Raw genomic sequence first — 16,652 nt, 5'->3', positions numbered from 1 at the left:
AGCTGCAAACGCTGTTGCAACACAGCAAGGGCGGCGGAAGCTGTAGCCAACTTGCGAAAATGAGCTGACAGGCGGCGTACTTTCACGAGCAGATCTGGCAACTCGGGGTACGATTTAAGAAACCGCTGAACCACGAGGTTAAGCACATGAGCCAGGCATGGTACGTGTGTGATCTCACCTTGCCTCAGAGCCGCCACCAGGTTACGGCCATTGTCACACACGACCATGCCGGGATGTAGGTTCAGTGGTCTCAGCCACACATCTGCCTGCTCTTTCACAGCTGTCCACAACTCACAAGCAGTGTGAGGTTTATCACCTAAGCTTATGAGTTTCAGCACAGCCTGTTGCCGCTTGGCGGAGGCAGTACTGCAATGCTTCCAGCTTGTAACTGATGTGGTGATATCTGAGATGGAGGCTGAACATGAGGAGGAGGAGGATGCGCAGGAGCTGTACACTGTGGGGGCAACTCTGACTGACATAGGGCCCGCAATCCTCGGTGTGGGGAGGATGTGTTCCGTCCCAAGGTCCGACTGGGTCCCGGCTTCCACTATGTTTACCCAGTGTGCCGTCAGAGAGATGTACCGTCCCTGGCCACAAGCACTTGTCCACGTGTCCGTTGTCAGGTGGACTCTCCCAGTAACTTCGTTGTTGAGGGCACGGCAGATGCTTTGGGACACGTGCTTGTGTAGTGCGGGGATGGCACACCGGGCAAAATAGTGTCGGCTGGGGACCGAGTACCGAGGGACGGCCACCGCCATAAGATTGCGGAAGGATTCCGTCTCCACCAGCCTAAAAGGCAGCATTTTTAATGCAAGCAGTCGTGAAATGTGCGAATTTAGGACTGTGGCCTGTGGGGCGTTAGCTGCGAATTTCCGATTTCGTTCAAAGTTCTGGGATATGGACAATTGAACGCTGCGGTGGGACGTGGACGTGGACGTTGATGCTGTTTCTTGAGAAACTGCCATAACAAGTGAAGACTGAGAGGAGGGGGCATCTTTACATGCAGTATGGACAGGGGATTGCCTTGCACACACAACAGGGGGTTCTATTGCACGCACAACAGTGGAAGAAGCAGTGGTGACACCCGCTGACACTGGTCGTGGACCCTGGGTTTCGCCCCACAAAGTCAGGTGCTTTGCTGCCATGTGCCTGATCATGCTGGTGGTGGTCAGGCTGGTAGTTTTGTCACCCCTGCTGATGCTGGCATGGCAGGTGGAACATATGGCCTTTTTGGGGTTATCAGCAGAGTCTTTAAAAAAATTCCAGACTCTGGAAGACCTACCGCTTGTACTGGCAACGTCCCTCGTGTTGGTGTTACGGGGAACGGTTGCCTGCCTTCTGTCTGCGGCCACCACACTGCTTCTTCCTGCCAGTTGGGGTACTCTGCCTCCCTCCCCCTGTGTGCTGCTTGCCTCACTCTGCATGTCCTCCTTCCACGTTGGGTCAGTTACTAGATCATCCACCACCTCCTCCTCTTCCACTTGCGCACCACGATCCTCCTCCTCATTTCCTGGCAATTGTGTCTCGTCATCGTCCACCTCTTGTGACAGATTGCCAACGTCGACTTTCTGTGGCCGTGGCTGTTCAAATATTTGGGCATCGCAACATGGGATCTCCTCTTCCACCACTTCAAGCGTATCAGGCGAGGGGCCCAAATATGGAAATGGACCAGTGAACAGCTCTTCAGAGTGTCCAAGTGTGGGATCACTTGCTGTCTGACGACACTCGGCATGGTGGGAGGAAGGAGCATCAGGGTGAGGAGGAGTATGCGGTCGAGACTCACGGCTACTAAGAGTTGACCGTGTGGAAGACAGACTGGAGGTGGTGGTGCCCAGGTAACTGGAAGTATTGTCTGCTATCCAATTAATAACCTGTTCACACTGATCAGTTCTCAATACTGGTGTTGTTCTGTGCTTCCCTAGTAATTCGGTCAAGAAGTGGGAGCGAGAAGATGTGGCTGTTGGTTGTGGCACATTTTCACCTTGGCCACGGCCCCGTCCTCTGCACGAACCATCACCAGAACGTCCACTTCCACGTCCCTTGCCACGCGCCTTGCCCATTGTAAATGAAGTAAAATAGCTTACACTTGCACTATCAATGGAAAAAGGGTAATAAAGAGTAGATTAGAACCGTGGAAGAGGAAAACCACAGTTATTGTTTACTGGGGTATACCACACTTTTTTAAATAGAGATATTTGCGGCTGAACAGTGAGCGACACACTCAAACTGCGTTTTTTTTAGATACCAAAGGCCCAAAACTGGATAGTACAGCGATTTGACCCGTGGAACTGCGAAACCACACTGGGATGTCGGGCCTACACAAGACTATTTTCAACAGATATATTTTTGTGTCACAACAGTCAGGAGACACTACTGTTTTTCTTTACGGAAAAAACTACCAAAAGCTGAATAATAGAGATTTTTTACCGTGGGATGGCAAAACCACAGTTATTGTTTACTGGGGTATACCACACTTTTTTAAATAGAGATATTTGCGGCTGAACAGTGAGCGACACACTCAAACTGGTTTTTTTTAGATACAAATGGCCCAAAATGGATAATACAGAGGTTTGAACCGTGGAAGCGCAAAACAACACTTCTGTTTCTCTAGCCTACACCAGACTATTTTCAACAGTTATATTTGTGTCTGAAAAATCAGAGACACGCTTTTTTTTGGGGGGGGGGACACACCAAAAGGTTAATAAGACGGGTATTTGTACAGTGTGAAGGAGGAAAAAAAAAGGAGGATTTAGATGAAAAAAAAGGATTTTTCCTTGTCCCCGACACCTGGTGCTAAGTCCAGCAATTTCAGCAACACGAGCACACAGGACTGTAATGCAGCGTTTGCTGGTATAACCACTGTGTCTCCTATACAGCCTGCTTGCCTGGTATCTGGGATGGATATTAGTCCTGAAAAGGACTGTTTGTTTGTTCTGGCAGCCTTTACAGACCCTACACTAACTATTTCGCAGTTTATATCTCTCCCTAAATCAGCAGCGCTGTCCCTACACTGTGTAATCCGGAGCGACTGTGTCCAAGATGGCGGCGCCCCGTTTTAAATACTCGAGGTGACGCTGTGCGGCCAGCCAATCACTGTAATGCCCACAACCAACATGGCTGCAGCATTACAGTGACTGGCTGGCAATCCCTGCATGTTCATTGGCTCTGTAAAGAGCGCCAAACATGCAGGGCGGAGACCCGAGCTCCCGCCCGAGTAACCCGGAAATGCTCTGTGCTCGAGTAGCGTGATGCTCGGGCGAGTACCGAGCAGTGTCGAGCATGTTCGGTCAACACTAATATGTAACTGTAGTCACAGGAACATCAAGCTGCTTGGATGGTCTTATAACCTTTACCTTTAACATGTTTGTCTATAATTTTCTTTCTAATCTCCTGAGACAACTCTTTACCTTGCTTCCTCTGGTCCATGTTGAGTGTGGTACACACCATGTCACCAAACAGCACAGTGAGTATCTGTAGCCCTATATACAGGACCACTGACTGATGACAAGATTGTAGACACCTGTGATGCTAATTAGTGGACACAACTTGATTAAACATGTCCCTTTTGTCACATTATTTTCAGGGGTACCATCATTTCTCTCCAGGCATATTTTATGAGTTTAATTTTTTTTTAAATTCTCTGGAAGCAGGGTTGAAAAGCAATGTCTGACTTTTATTTGTTCATTTTCATAGATTTTTAATTTATTATTACTTTTGTCAGATTCAAGTTATTTCTGTGACCATTGAGGGTTTTTCTTTCATTAAACGAGGGGTACCAACAATTTTGACCACGTGTGTACATCATAGGTCATTAAGGGCTTAATACATTTGGAACTTTTTTTTATCTAAAAAACTGAATTAAAGGAATTACAATAAGTTAATGGCAGACACAACGAACAGGTTATCAGGGCAAAGCAAAAACCAAAAAAACCCATGAAAAACCACATGTAACTGACATACATTTACATCCACTTTTTTTTAGTGTAATAACAGATTTGTAAATGCTATGAGACTGTAGTGGACGCTACAGATGTAGTAACTACGCTCCAAACATCTCAATACAATTTTTGAACAAATGATCACTTTTACCTACACACAGAGATGATGAGCTTCACCAGACGCACACAGTGGAATATCGTATCATAGGCGGATTATAATGAGGGCAATGAGGTAGCTTTCCTGGCGCTCCGCTGCTGATGATACAGAATGGCAGCTCCAGAGAAGCTCCCGCTGTCTCTGCTGTGACGTGCCAGGGCGATGACGCCATCAGCTGTCGCCAGCACGTATGTGCTGGCCACAAGTACAAGTGGAACCTCGGGGAGCGGAACAGAGCATCAGGGGTATGGGAGCGAGGTGAGTATGTGTGTGTTTTTTTTCTTTAATATGTGTATGGGATGTGTGCATATATATATATGGGCTATGTGGGGGCTCATACTGATATATAGGAGGATATGTGGTGGCTCATCTTGCATATATAGAGTTATGTGGGAGCTCATACTGTATATCGGGGCCTATGTGAAGGCCCGTACTGTGTAATGGGGGGGTCATCCTATATATAGGAGGCTATAAGGGGGCTTATACTGTATATAGGGAGCTATGTACAAGCTCATACTGTATCTAGGGAGCTATGTGCAGGCTCATACTGTAACTAGGGAGCTATATGGGGGCTCATACTGTATATAGGGGGTTATGTGAATGCTCGTACAGCATATAGGAGCCTATGTGAGGGCTCATACTGTATATAAGGAGTTATGTGGAGGATCATACTCTATATAGGTGGATATGTAGGACAAATCCTGTATTTAAGGAGCTATGTGCAGGCTCATACTGTAATTAGGGAGCTATATGGGGGCTCATACTGTATATAGGGGCTATGTGAAGGCTCGTACTGCATATAGGAGCCTATGTGAGGGCTTATACTATATATAGGAGGAACCTATTTGGGGGCTTGTACTGAATATAGGTGGCTATGTGGGGGCATATACTGTATATAGGAATCTGTGAGGCTCATACTGTATATAGGGAGCTATGTGGGGCTTATACTGTATATAAGGAGTTATGTGGGGGCTCATACTGTATCGAGGGGGTTATGTGGGGGCTCTTACTGTATCTATGTAGCTATGTGGTGGCTCATACTGTATATTGTGAGCTACATGAGGGCTTATACTGCATTTAGGGGTGGTGTGTTCTCATACTGAATGTATGGGGTTGTGTGGGGGCCCACACTGTATATAGGAGGATGTCAGCATACATATTAAGTGATAATATAAATATAATAACAAAAATATAATTAATAAGATAATATTAAAGGGAATCTGTCACCCCCTGGGAATTATCTGACCTCTAATATGGGAATACAGGTGATAAAAATGTAAATATATACCTACCTGTATTCCCCATATAAGAGGTCTTGTTGCTGTGAAATTTTCTTTTTATTTATTCAGGTTTCTAATGCTTTTAGGCCCAGGGGCCGCAAGAAATCCCCACCTCCTGTGTGTATTATAATGTTTCCCTCCTCCCCTTAATATCACATTGCCCTGGGACGTGCATTTGTGGCGCCCGCATCATACTCACAGCGGGCACATCATCACACAGACATCATACACACACCGGGCACAACCATCACACAGACATCATACACACACTGGGCACAACCATCATGCAGACATCATACACACACCTGGCACGCCATCACACAGACATCATACACACATCAGGAACAACCATCACACAGACATCATACACACACCGGGCACGCCATCACACAGATATCATACACATGTAGCACCCTGAGGATTCGGCTGCTACAGGGGTATTGCACCTCAACCCAGAGGTGTGATATTCCACTCCCGGGTAAGGATGGAGTGTGGAACTGAGCTCAGAAAGCTGCATGCACTACACACATCCCATTTCCGAGGAACAGACCAACGGTACTCCCACTTAGAAATGTGCAGGTACGACCGAGTCTGTTCCTGGCTGGAGTGGGAGGGGGGTGGTACATCCCAGTAGTGTAGGGGCAGATAGGGGGAGCAGCCTGGGTAAAGATAGGAGCTCATTGGGTGCTGGTCACCTGAGCTCACACATAGAGGGAGTATTTAAGGTGGGCACCATCTAAGATCAGGGTCAGTCAGTCAGCCACAGTCAGTCTGTGAGAGGTCAGTCTGTGAGTCTTTGTAGAGGAGGAGAGCAGAGGAGCAGAGCAGCCCCAGGCCCAGAGTGAGAGAGGAGAAGAAAGAAAGACCCAGAGGGGGAGAAAGAAGGAACTCTGAGAACCCAAGTACAACCCTAGGGTGAAGAGTTGGCAACAGGGTACCGGATCCCAAACTGGTGGGGGCTAAAGCATACCCCAGCCAGAGACCGGAGGCCGTGGGCAGGATCTGCCACGGCCACCCACCACATCCACCCTGAAGGCAAACCACGTGTAGGGTCAGGGAACCCAAGGCCAAGGGTCTCCCAACAGAAGGCCCGAGGGAGCTGGACCTAGGTGGATCCCTGGTGGGGACGGCCAGAAGAAAGAACAAGAAGGAGGGCTCAGAGACACGCTCCGGACTTGCTTGGGGGTTGGCTGAATCCAGGACCTGGTGGACGCAGCACGGCTCGGGTGGTCACTTAAGGCCGGAGTGACCGGAATATCTGCAGTAAGTAAACACCCTGAACTGCACAACCCGACTCTGTCTTTAATTATCATCTACGCTGCACCACCACAACCCCCATCCTCTGCACCTGACCCCCTGAGGCCATACCCCTCCCGTTGGGGGTTATACTATCTAAAGCTGCACCAACACCATCAGCCTCAGCGGACCCTGCTGCAGCGGCGGCCGTAGTGACCGCAATCCAACGGGTGGCGTAGTCGACATGACGAACTTTGTAACATCTGTAGGACTGCCACATACTCTGAGCTTGACACCCTGGGCACGGACCGGGTCACAGCCACTCGGAGACTACAACCCCCATCTGATCCGGCTCCGGGTATTCCCCTAAAGAATATGGCCCAGGGGGCGCGTCAACTTTGGCGTAGTCGGCAGGATAACGTGCCCGCAACAACCGGGTACTGCGTGCCTGAAGAAAAGAACAAGTTTACCTCAAAAAGAAGTCTCCTGCCGGTTCCGGAGGGTCCCCGCCATCGGACTCCATCACAGGTCGATTCCCGCCGGTTGTCCGCCATTAACAGCTTTTTCCCGCCATCTGCAGAGTTTCCCGCCACTGGGAGACGATTCCCGCCATTTCCAAAGGTTTCCCGCCTTGTCAGAGCGGACGCCATTATGGGCGTGCCAGAGGATGGCAAGAGGCCGCCTCCCATCGTGGGCCAGGACCGAAAATGGCGCCAAAAGTGGAAACCGCCCCCACCAACAGAGACTGTGATGCTAGAGGTGTCTGTCAGCGTGAAAGAACTGCCCCTGGAGCTGACAATCACCAAGTGGCCCCGGGACCGCCCTCGAAGTGGGAGGACTGAAAACAAGAGATCAAAGATGGGTGTCGCCTGGAGCAGTCTGGAGAGAGCACACCCGGAGACAAGAAGCCTAGAGCTGAGTCCAGAAGAAGCTTACCCGGAGATGGAAGAAGAGCAGAGCAGCACCGGCCCGCTGGCCAGGAGCCTGCTGGAGACAACGGAAGGAGAGCAGAGCAGCACCGACCCGTTGGTCAGGAGCCTGCTAGAAGCAACGACCCCACTAGGCTTAGTGGAGGTCCTGGCACAGCTCCCCCGAGATCGGGAGTGTGCACAGACTGCGCTGGAGGGCCTCGCACGGAGGATGGCCCGGGTGCAGCGAGAGACGTTAGCGGAGTGGAGCCGAGAGATGGCCCAGCAGACAAGAACCCGTCAGCGGAGCACGCCACCCGAGACGAGGAGACAGACCGCCTCTGAGGATGGCACAGGAGGACTGAAGGCCGGAGACGGCGCCGAGAAGGGAGCCGAACGAAAGGAGGCAGGTAAAGGGGACGTCTCTACCCCAAACCGGGAAACCGCGTGCCTGCCCCAGCTCCCCGTCGCAGAGCCCGAAGTACCCCCTGCCGTGCCCGTAACCGCAACATCACCGCCACAGACTAGGCCTCAACCGGAAGCCGCAGCCGCGACCCCTGTGACGTCACACGCCTCGACCCCGAGCGTGACCAAGCAGGAAGTACCACCAGCCTGGTCGCAGGGCCTAGTACCCCCGGGCGCCGCAATACCAACAGCGCCCCCTACCTCCGCGGAGCCACCGGCCTGGTCGCAGGGCCAAGTAGCCCAGGGCGCCGCCGTCCTTACGGTGCCCTTCACTTTCCAGGTGCCCCAGGCCTGGCCGCAAGGCCTGGGCAACCCGGGCGCCACCACCACCGCGCCCATAAAACCAAGAGTGCCGCATCTGGGAGAAGATCTGTTCGCCCAACATACGTGCCCGGATGGGCAGCCCTTTATATGGCCACCGGAGTTTCACCATCCCCGACTCCGGAAAGAGAGACCCCTAGACGAGCCCCTGATTCCGGTTCCAAAGCCCGTAAAAAGGACCTCGCCCCCGCTAGAGGAGGCACAGTTTGAGTGGGACCCCACCGGAGAAGACCTCATGGGGTTCACTCAGGAGACCCGGGCGGCTGCAGCGGAGCGTGCAGAGTGCTGCCGGCAGCAGCTCGAGGTCTTTGAGAGGGAGCGGAGAGAGAGGCGGGTCCGGGAACAACAAGCCCAAATAAAGAGCGCGGAGCAGAAGAGCCGGGCCAGGAGGAGTCCCCGTGCAGCTCATGGTCCCCCTTCCACCGGGACTGTGATCAAGTTCAATATGCAGCACGGGTGGGGCTTCATCCGAGATCACCGCACCCCAGGCGACGTCTTCGTGACAAGAAGAGACGTTGAGTCCCACCTACCGGAGGGACACAGAGGTCGTGACCTTTATATAGGGGACGAGGTCACCTTCACCCGGCACAAGTGTGCCAAAGGACCCTACGCCCTCCATGTGCATCGCCTGACGGAGGAGGAGCTGCGGTGTGAGGAGGAGCAAGAGGACCCGGACGGGTCTGAAGCTAAAGGTAACCACAAAGAAAGAGCAGGAGGACGTCGTCGTTGAGTACAGCGGAGTAGAAGCTGTATATAGTTGCCCGTCGGGGCACAGTGAACCATTGCTGCTATTATAGTCCCCGTTGGGACCAGAGAATTGAACTGTTACCCGTATTTCCCTTAATCCCTCTGACCGAGGACTGAGAGCGGTCATCCCTATTCTCATTACCTGGCCGAGGACTGAGAGCGGCCATATCCCCTTGTATATAGTTGCGCTTCCTAAAGCGCCCCCTACCGGTTTTATAGGAAGACCATTTTTCTAGAGAAACTGTTGCACTTTTCCCGGGCACACGTTGCACAGTGTCCGGAGGAGGAGCTAGAAGCAAGAGAAGTCTACGAGAATGATATATATGTTTTATATGTCTTTATTATGTTGTTTATGCAAAAATTGTATGTTTTGGTGTTTTTATATCTTACAGCCCGAGGACGTGCTGTGATTTACCAGGGGGGAATGTAGCACCCTGAGGATTCGGCTGCTACAGGGGTATTGCACCTCAACCCAGAGGTGTGATATTCCACTCCCGGGTAAGGATGGAGTGTGGAACTGAGCTCAGAAAGCTGCATGCACTACACACATCCCATTTCCGAGGAACAGACCAACGGTACTCCCACTTAGAAATGTGCAGGTACGACCGAGTCTGTTCCTGGCTGGAGTGGGAGGGGGGTGGTACATCCCAGTAGTGTAGGGGCAGATAGGGGGAGCAGCCTGGGTAAAGATAGGAGCTCATTGGGTGCTGGTCACCTGAGCTCACACATAGAGGGAGTATTTAAGGTGGGCACCATCTAAGATCAGGGTCAGTCAGTCAGCCACAGTCAGTCTGTGAGAGGTCAGTCTGTGAGTCTTTGTAGAGGAGGAGAGCAGAGGAGCAGAGCAGCCCCAGGCCCAGAGTGAGAGAGGAGAAGAAAGAAAGACCCAGAGGGGGAGAAAGAAGGAACTCTGAGAACCCAAGTACAACCCTAGGGTGAAGAGTTGGCAACAGGGTACCGGATCCCAAACTGGTGGGGGCTAAAGCATACCCCAGCCAGAGACCGGAGGCCGTGGGCAGGATCTGCCACGGCCACCCACCACATCCACCCTGAAGGCAAACCACGTGTAGGGTCAGGGAACCCAAGGCCAAGGGTCTCCCAACAGAAGGCCCGAGGGAGCTGGACCTAGGTGGATCCCTGGTGGGGACGGCCAGAAGAAAGGACAAGAAGGAGGGCTCAGGGACACGCTCCGGACTTGCTTGGGGGTTGGCTGAATCCAGGACCTGGTGGACGCAGCACGGCTCGGGTGGTCACTTAAGGCCGGAGTGACCGGAATATCTGCAGTAAGTAAACACCCTGAACTGCACAACCCGACTCTGTCTTTAATTATCATCTACGCTGCACCACCACAACCCCCATCCTCTGCACCTGACCCCCTGAGGCCATACCCCTCCCGTTGGGGGTTATACTATCTAAAGCTGCACCAACACCATCAGCCTCAGCGGACCCTGCTGCAGCGGCGGCCGTAGTGACCGCAATCCAACGGGTGGCGTAGTCGACATAACGAACTTTGTAACATCTGTAGGACTGCCACATACTCTGAGCTTGACACCCTGGGCACGGACCGGGTCACAGCCACTCGGAGACTACAACCCCCATCTGATCCGGCTCCGGGTATTCCCCTAAAGAATATGGCCCAGGGGGCGCGTCACACACAGCAGGCATAACCATCACACAGACATTATACTCACATCGGGCATGCCATCACACAGACATTATACACACACTGGGCACGCCATCACAAAGGCATCATACGCACACCGGGCACAACCATCATACAGACGTTATATACACACCGGGCACACCATCACACAGACATCATACACACACCGAGCGCAACAATCACACAGACATCATACACACACTGGGCACAACCATCATACAGACATCATACACACACAGGGCACAACCACCACACAGACATCATACACACACCAGGCACAACCATCACACAGAAATCATACACACACTGGGCACAACAATCATACAGACATCATAAACACACAGGGCATGCCATCACATAGACATTAAACACACACCGGGCACAACTATCACACAGATATCATACACACATTGGGCACAACCATCACACAGACATCAAATACACACGGGGCACACGTATCACACAGACATCATACACACAGGGCACAACCATCACATAGACTTCATACAAACATCGGGCACAAGCATCACACAGACATCATACACACATGGGGCACAAGCATCACACAGACATCATATACACACCGGGCACAACCATCACACAGACATCATACACACATCGGGCACAACCATCCCACAGACATCATACACACACTGGGCACAAACATACAGACATCATACACACACAGGGACAACCATCACACAGACATCATACACACACCAGGCACAACCATCATACAGACATCATACACTCACTGGGCACAACAATCATACAGACATCATACACACACAGGGCACGCCATCACATAGACATTATACACACACCGGGCACAACCATGACGCAGATATCATACACACACCAGGCACAACCATCACACAGACATCATACACACACCAGGCACAACCATCACACAGACATCATACACACATCGGGCACAACCAACACACAGACATCAAACACACACTGGGCACAAGTATTACACAGACATCATACATATAGGGCACAACCATCACACAGAAATAATACACACACTGGGCACAAGTATCACACAGACATCATACACACCGGGCACAACCATCACACAGACATCATATACAACGGGCACAACCATCACACAGACATCATACACACACCGAGCACAACCATCACATGGACATCATACACACACCGGGCACGCCATCACTCAGACATCATACACACCCGGCATGCCATCACTCAGACATCATACACACACCGGGCACAACCATCACCCAGACATCATACACACACCGGGCACAACCATCACCCAGACATCATACACACGCCAGGCACAACCATCACACAGACATCATACACACACCGGGCACAACCATCACTCAGACATCATACACATGATGCGCCCCCAGGGCCGTGGGGTACTCGGCAGCCGGGCCTCTAGATGCTGGTTGGCAGGGAATATCATGGTGGCTGGCCCGGTCCGTGACCCAGGGCGGTCAGTGCAAAAAGGGGTTATTTTTAGAAAGTTCGTGACGCCACCTGTGGTGTCTGGTGAGGATCACCAGCGCTGCAACAGTCCTCTGAGGCAGATGTTAGGGAAGCTAGTGATGGGACGGCTTCCCACAGGTGGAGCAGGCCTCAGGGCAGTGTAAGATGGAGTGGTGGTGCGCTGGGCATTGTAGTGCAGGGGGAACAATGGCGCCGATGAAAGAATGGACGGAGGCAGTGCAGTGCAGTCATCCGAGATTTTACTCACAGTTCTTAAGACACTTCACAGGTGCACTGTACAGGTAAAGGCCTCCCATGTCACGCTGTGTTCACTGGGCAGGGGTTCAATCCTTCCTCAGGCTGCTTGGGAATACCAGGCAGAACCCCACTTTCTCATGTTCCTATTTTGACCGTCTTCACACTAGTCTTTTTCCCTCCTGCTCTGCGCTACCCACTCTCAGTCCTCCTGTTCAGGTACTCTGAAGTCCCTCCTGTCTGTTGGAGTTACACAGACTTGCTTGACCCTCAGGGGACTAGAATGCGGCTTAGATCCCTCTGTCTTCTGGCAGATGCGGGGCATACGGGTGCCGTCCTGCACGCGCCGTACCCCCTGGGATCCCTTCTTAGAATGGAGCCTACTCCCTGCTCCCCTCCTGGGCCTTCTGACCTGGCCCTACTTGTGGAGCAGATCTCCTAATGAGACTCTGCTCCCGGACTTTTCTTCTCAACTGTCCTGAGCTGTTCTTCTGAACTGCTCCCTAGAACTGAACCTGCCACTGTAAGATGACTTCCCTATTTATACTCCTACTAAAGAGCTCCCTCTAACTATTTCCTCCACCTACACCCACTACTGGTTCCCCCTACCTTTGGGTTCCCCCCCCCACTCCAGCCAGGGTCAGGGCTCAGCAGCTGCGCTCTGCATGTTCCCCTTCAGCTGGCCTGAAGCAGTGTAGTGTTGGATGCAGGTGTTTGAAGTTCCATGCAGCACTCCCTCCTTACCTGAGAGAAGGGAGACACCACACCTCTGGGTGAGGTGCACTACCTCTGTGGCGACCGAACCCTCAGGGGTGCCACATTCCCCCCCGGTAAAACGCAGCACGTCCGCGGGCTGGAACAAAGCAAAACAGGGATATTCGACATGCAAAATTTTAAGATGCATCCACATGTAAGATTATAAAAACACTTCTTCCCTTTATGGGAGGCACATCACTTTAACGTTACAGGTAACATTTATCACACATTATAAAACTTCCTTAAATAACATTTTTCTTCTCCATAAGTGCAACAGGTAGCAGCAAGAGGGACCCGTCCACAAACCCTCAATGTAGGCCCTGGGCGTGGCTGCAGGGCATAGGTGATCCTGGAGTTGGACCACGACTTTCGCCACGCCAAACGGGTTTTTGTTCCGTGGTCATGGTTATTACTATAAAACCAATAGGGTGCACTTTAAGAAGTGCTGAACTATGTACAAATTCAACGTCCGGCTGCTCACAGTTCTCAGCCTGTATACCCACACCAGGCACAACCATCACACAGACATCATACACACACCGGGCACGCCGTCACAAAGATATCATACACACATCGAGCACAACCATCACACAGACATCATGCACACACCGGGCACAGCTATCACACAAACATCACACACACACCAGGCACATCCATCACACAGACATCATACACACACTGGGCACGCCGTCACATAGACATCATACACACACCGAGCACAACCATCACACAGACATCATACACACACCGGGCACAACTATCACACAAACATCATACACACACCAGGCACAACCATCACACCGACATCATACACACACTGGGAACGCCGTCACACAGACATCATACACACACCAAGCACAACCATCACATGGACATCATACACACACCGGGCACAACTATCACACAAACATCACACACACACACCAGGCACAACCATCACACAGACATCATACACACACCGGGCACGCCATCACACAGACATCATACACACACCGGGCACAACTATCACACAACCATCACACAGACATCATACACACACCGGGCACAACCATCACACAGACATCATACACACACCGAGCACAACCATCACATGGACATCATACACACACCGGGCATGCCATCACTCAGACATCATACACACACCGGGTACGCCATCACTCAGACATCATACACACACCGGGCACAACCATCACCCAGACATCATACACACACCGGGCACAACCATTACACAGACATCATGCACACACCAGGCACAACCATCGCACAGACATCATACACACACCAGGCACAACCATCACACAGACATAATACACACACCAGGCACAACCATCACACAGACATCATACACACACCGGGCATAACCATCACTCAGACATCATACACATGACACGCCCCCAGGGCCGTGGGGTACTCGGCAGCCGGGCCTCTAGATGCCGGTTGGCAGGGAATATCACGGTGGCTGGCCCGGTCCGTGACCCAGGGCGGTCAGTGCAAAAAGGGGTTATTTTTAGAAACTTCGTGACGCCCCCTGTGGTTTCTGGTGAGGATCACCAGCGCTGCAACAGTCCTCTGAGGCAGATGTTAGGGAAGCTAGTGATGGGACGGCTCCCCACAGGTGAAGCAGGCCTCAGGGCAGTGTAAGATGGAGTGGTGGTGCGCTGGGTGTTGTAGTGCAGGGGGAACAATGGCGCCGATGAAAGAATGGACGGAGGCAGTGCAGTGCAGTCATCCGAGATTTTACTCACAGTTCTTAAGACACTTCACAGGTGCACTGTACAGGTAAAGGCCTCCCATGTCACGCTGTGTTCACTGGGCAGGGGTTCAATCCTTCCTCAAGCTGCTTGGGAATACCTGGCAGAACCCCACTTTCTCGTGTTCCTATTTTGACCATCTTCACACTGGTTTTTCTCCCTTCTGCTCTGCGCTGCCACTCTCAGTCCTGTTCAGATACTCTGAAGTACCTCCTGTCAGTCGGAGTTACACAGACTTGCTTGACCCTCAGGGGACTAGAATGAGGCTACGATCCCTCTGTCTGCTGGCAGATGCGGGGCGTACGGGTGCCGTCCTGCACGCGCCGTACCCCTGGGATCCCTTCTTAGAATGGAGCCAACTCCCTGCTCCCCTCCTGGGCCTTCTGACCTGGCCCTACTTGTGGAGCAGATCTCCTAATGAGACTCTGCTCCCGAACTGTTCTTCTGAACTGTCCCAAGCTATTCTTCTGAACTGCTCCCTAGAACTGAACCTGCCACCGTAAGATGGCTTCCCTATTTATACTCCTACTAAAGTGCTCCCTCTTACTACTTCCTCCACCCACGCCCACTACTGGTTCCCCCTACCTTTGGGTTCCCCCCCACTCCAGCCAGGGTCAGGCTCAGCAGCTGCGCTCTGCATGTTGCCCCTCCAGCCAGCCTGGAGCAGTGCAGTGTAAATGCAAGTGTTTGTGGTTCCGTGCAGCACTCCTTCCTTACCTGAGAGAAGGGAGACACCACACCTCTGGGTGAGGTGCAGTACCTCTGTGGCGACCGAACCCTCAGGGGCGCCACATTCCCCCCCGGTAAAACACAGCACGTCCGGGGGGTGGAACAAAGCAAAACAGGGATATTTGACATGCAAAATTTTAAGATGCATCCGCATGTAAGATTATAAAAACAATTCTTCCATTTATGGGAGGCACATCACTTTAACGTTACAGGTAACATTTATCACACATTATAAAACTTCCTTAAATAACATTTTTCTTCTCCATAAGTGCAACAGGTAGCAGCATGAGAGACCCATCCGCAAACCCTCAACGTAGGCCCTGGGCGTGGCTGCAGGGCATAGGTGATCCTGGAGTTGGACCACGACTTCCGCCACGCCAAACGGGTTTTTGTTCTGTGGTCATGGTTATTACTAGTGTTGAGCCACCCCCGTAGTGTTCGGATTCGGTTCGGTTCGTCGAACACCGGGATGTTCGAGGAACTGTTCGTCGAACTGTTCGTCGAACACCTTAGAACACCGTCGAACACCGTTAAAACCAATGAAACACATAGAAAACACCTTCAAATGTGTCCAAAAGCTGACAAACTGCTCAGAAGATGCTCTCTTTAAAAAAGCCGGCCGGCAATTCAGCAGCGGCATACACTGGTACCCGACAATTTAGACAAGAAGGAATAGAGCATCACACATAGATTAGATAGATAGAAACATGTCAGTCACATATATAAGAAGTACAGTGACAGTGTTGGTTACTGTACTTGTCATTTAGTGTAAAGGATTTATTTAAAAAAATAATAGTGTTTTCATGCACTGTCTCTTTAAAAAAGCCGGCCGGCAATTTAGCAGCGGTACCCGACAATTTAGAACAGAAAGATAGAGCATCACACATAGATTAGATAGATAGAACCATGTCAGTCACATATATAAGAAGTACAGTGATAGTGTTGGTTACTGTACTTGTCATTTAGTGTTAAAATAAAGGAT

At 51.4% G+C, this 16,652-nt stretch overlaps 1 protein-coding gene across 1 annotated transcript in view; it reads right to left on the bottom strand.

The window, feature by feature from the left end:
* COL5A2 (collagen type V alpha 2 chain) overlaps positions 1 to 12,967 on the bottom strand; it is a 386,801-nt gene extending 373,834 nt beyond the window's left edge. The window contains exon 1 of the mRNA XM_073646296.1: positions 12,963 to 12,967. The gene's annotated coding sequence lies outside the window, so the exon portion shown is untranslated. The remainder of the gene's footprint in view (positions 1 to 12,962) is intronic.
* Between the last annotated feature and the right edge of the window lie 3,685 nt (positions 12,968 to 16,652).

The sequence above is a fragment of the Phyllobates terribilis genome, unplaced genomic scaffold (genome assembly GCF_046119375.1).
Source record: "Phyllobates terribilis strain yellow unplaced genomic scaffold, ASM4611937v1 Scaffold_9__5_contigs__length_417890890, whole genome shotgun sequence".
Classification (NCBI taxonomy): Eukaryota; Metazoa; Chordata; class Amphibia; order Anura; family Dendrobatidae; genus Phyllobates; species Phyllobates terribilis.
The sequence above is the reverse complement of the archived record's forward strand: the minus strand, read 5'-3'. Positions and strand labels throughout refer to the sequence as shown.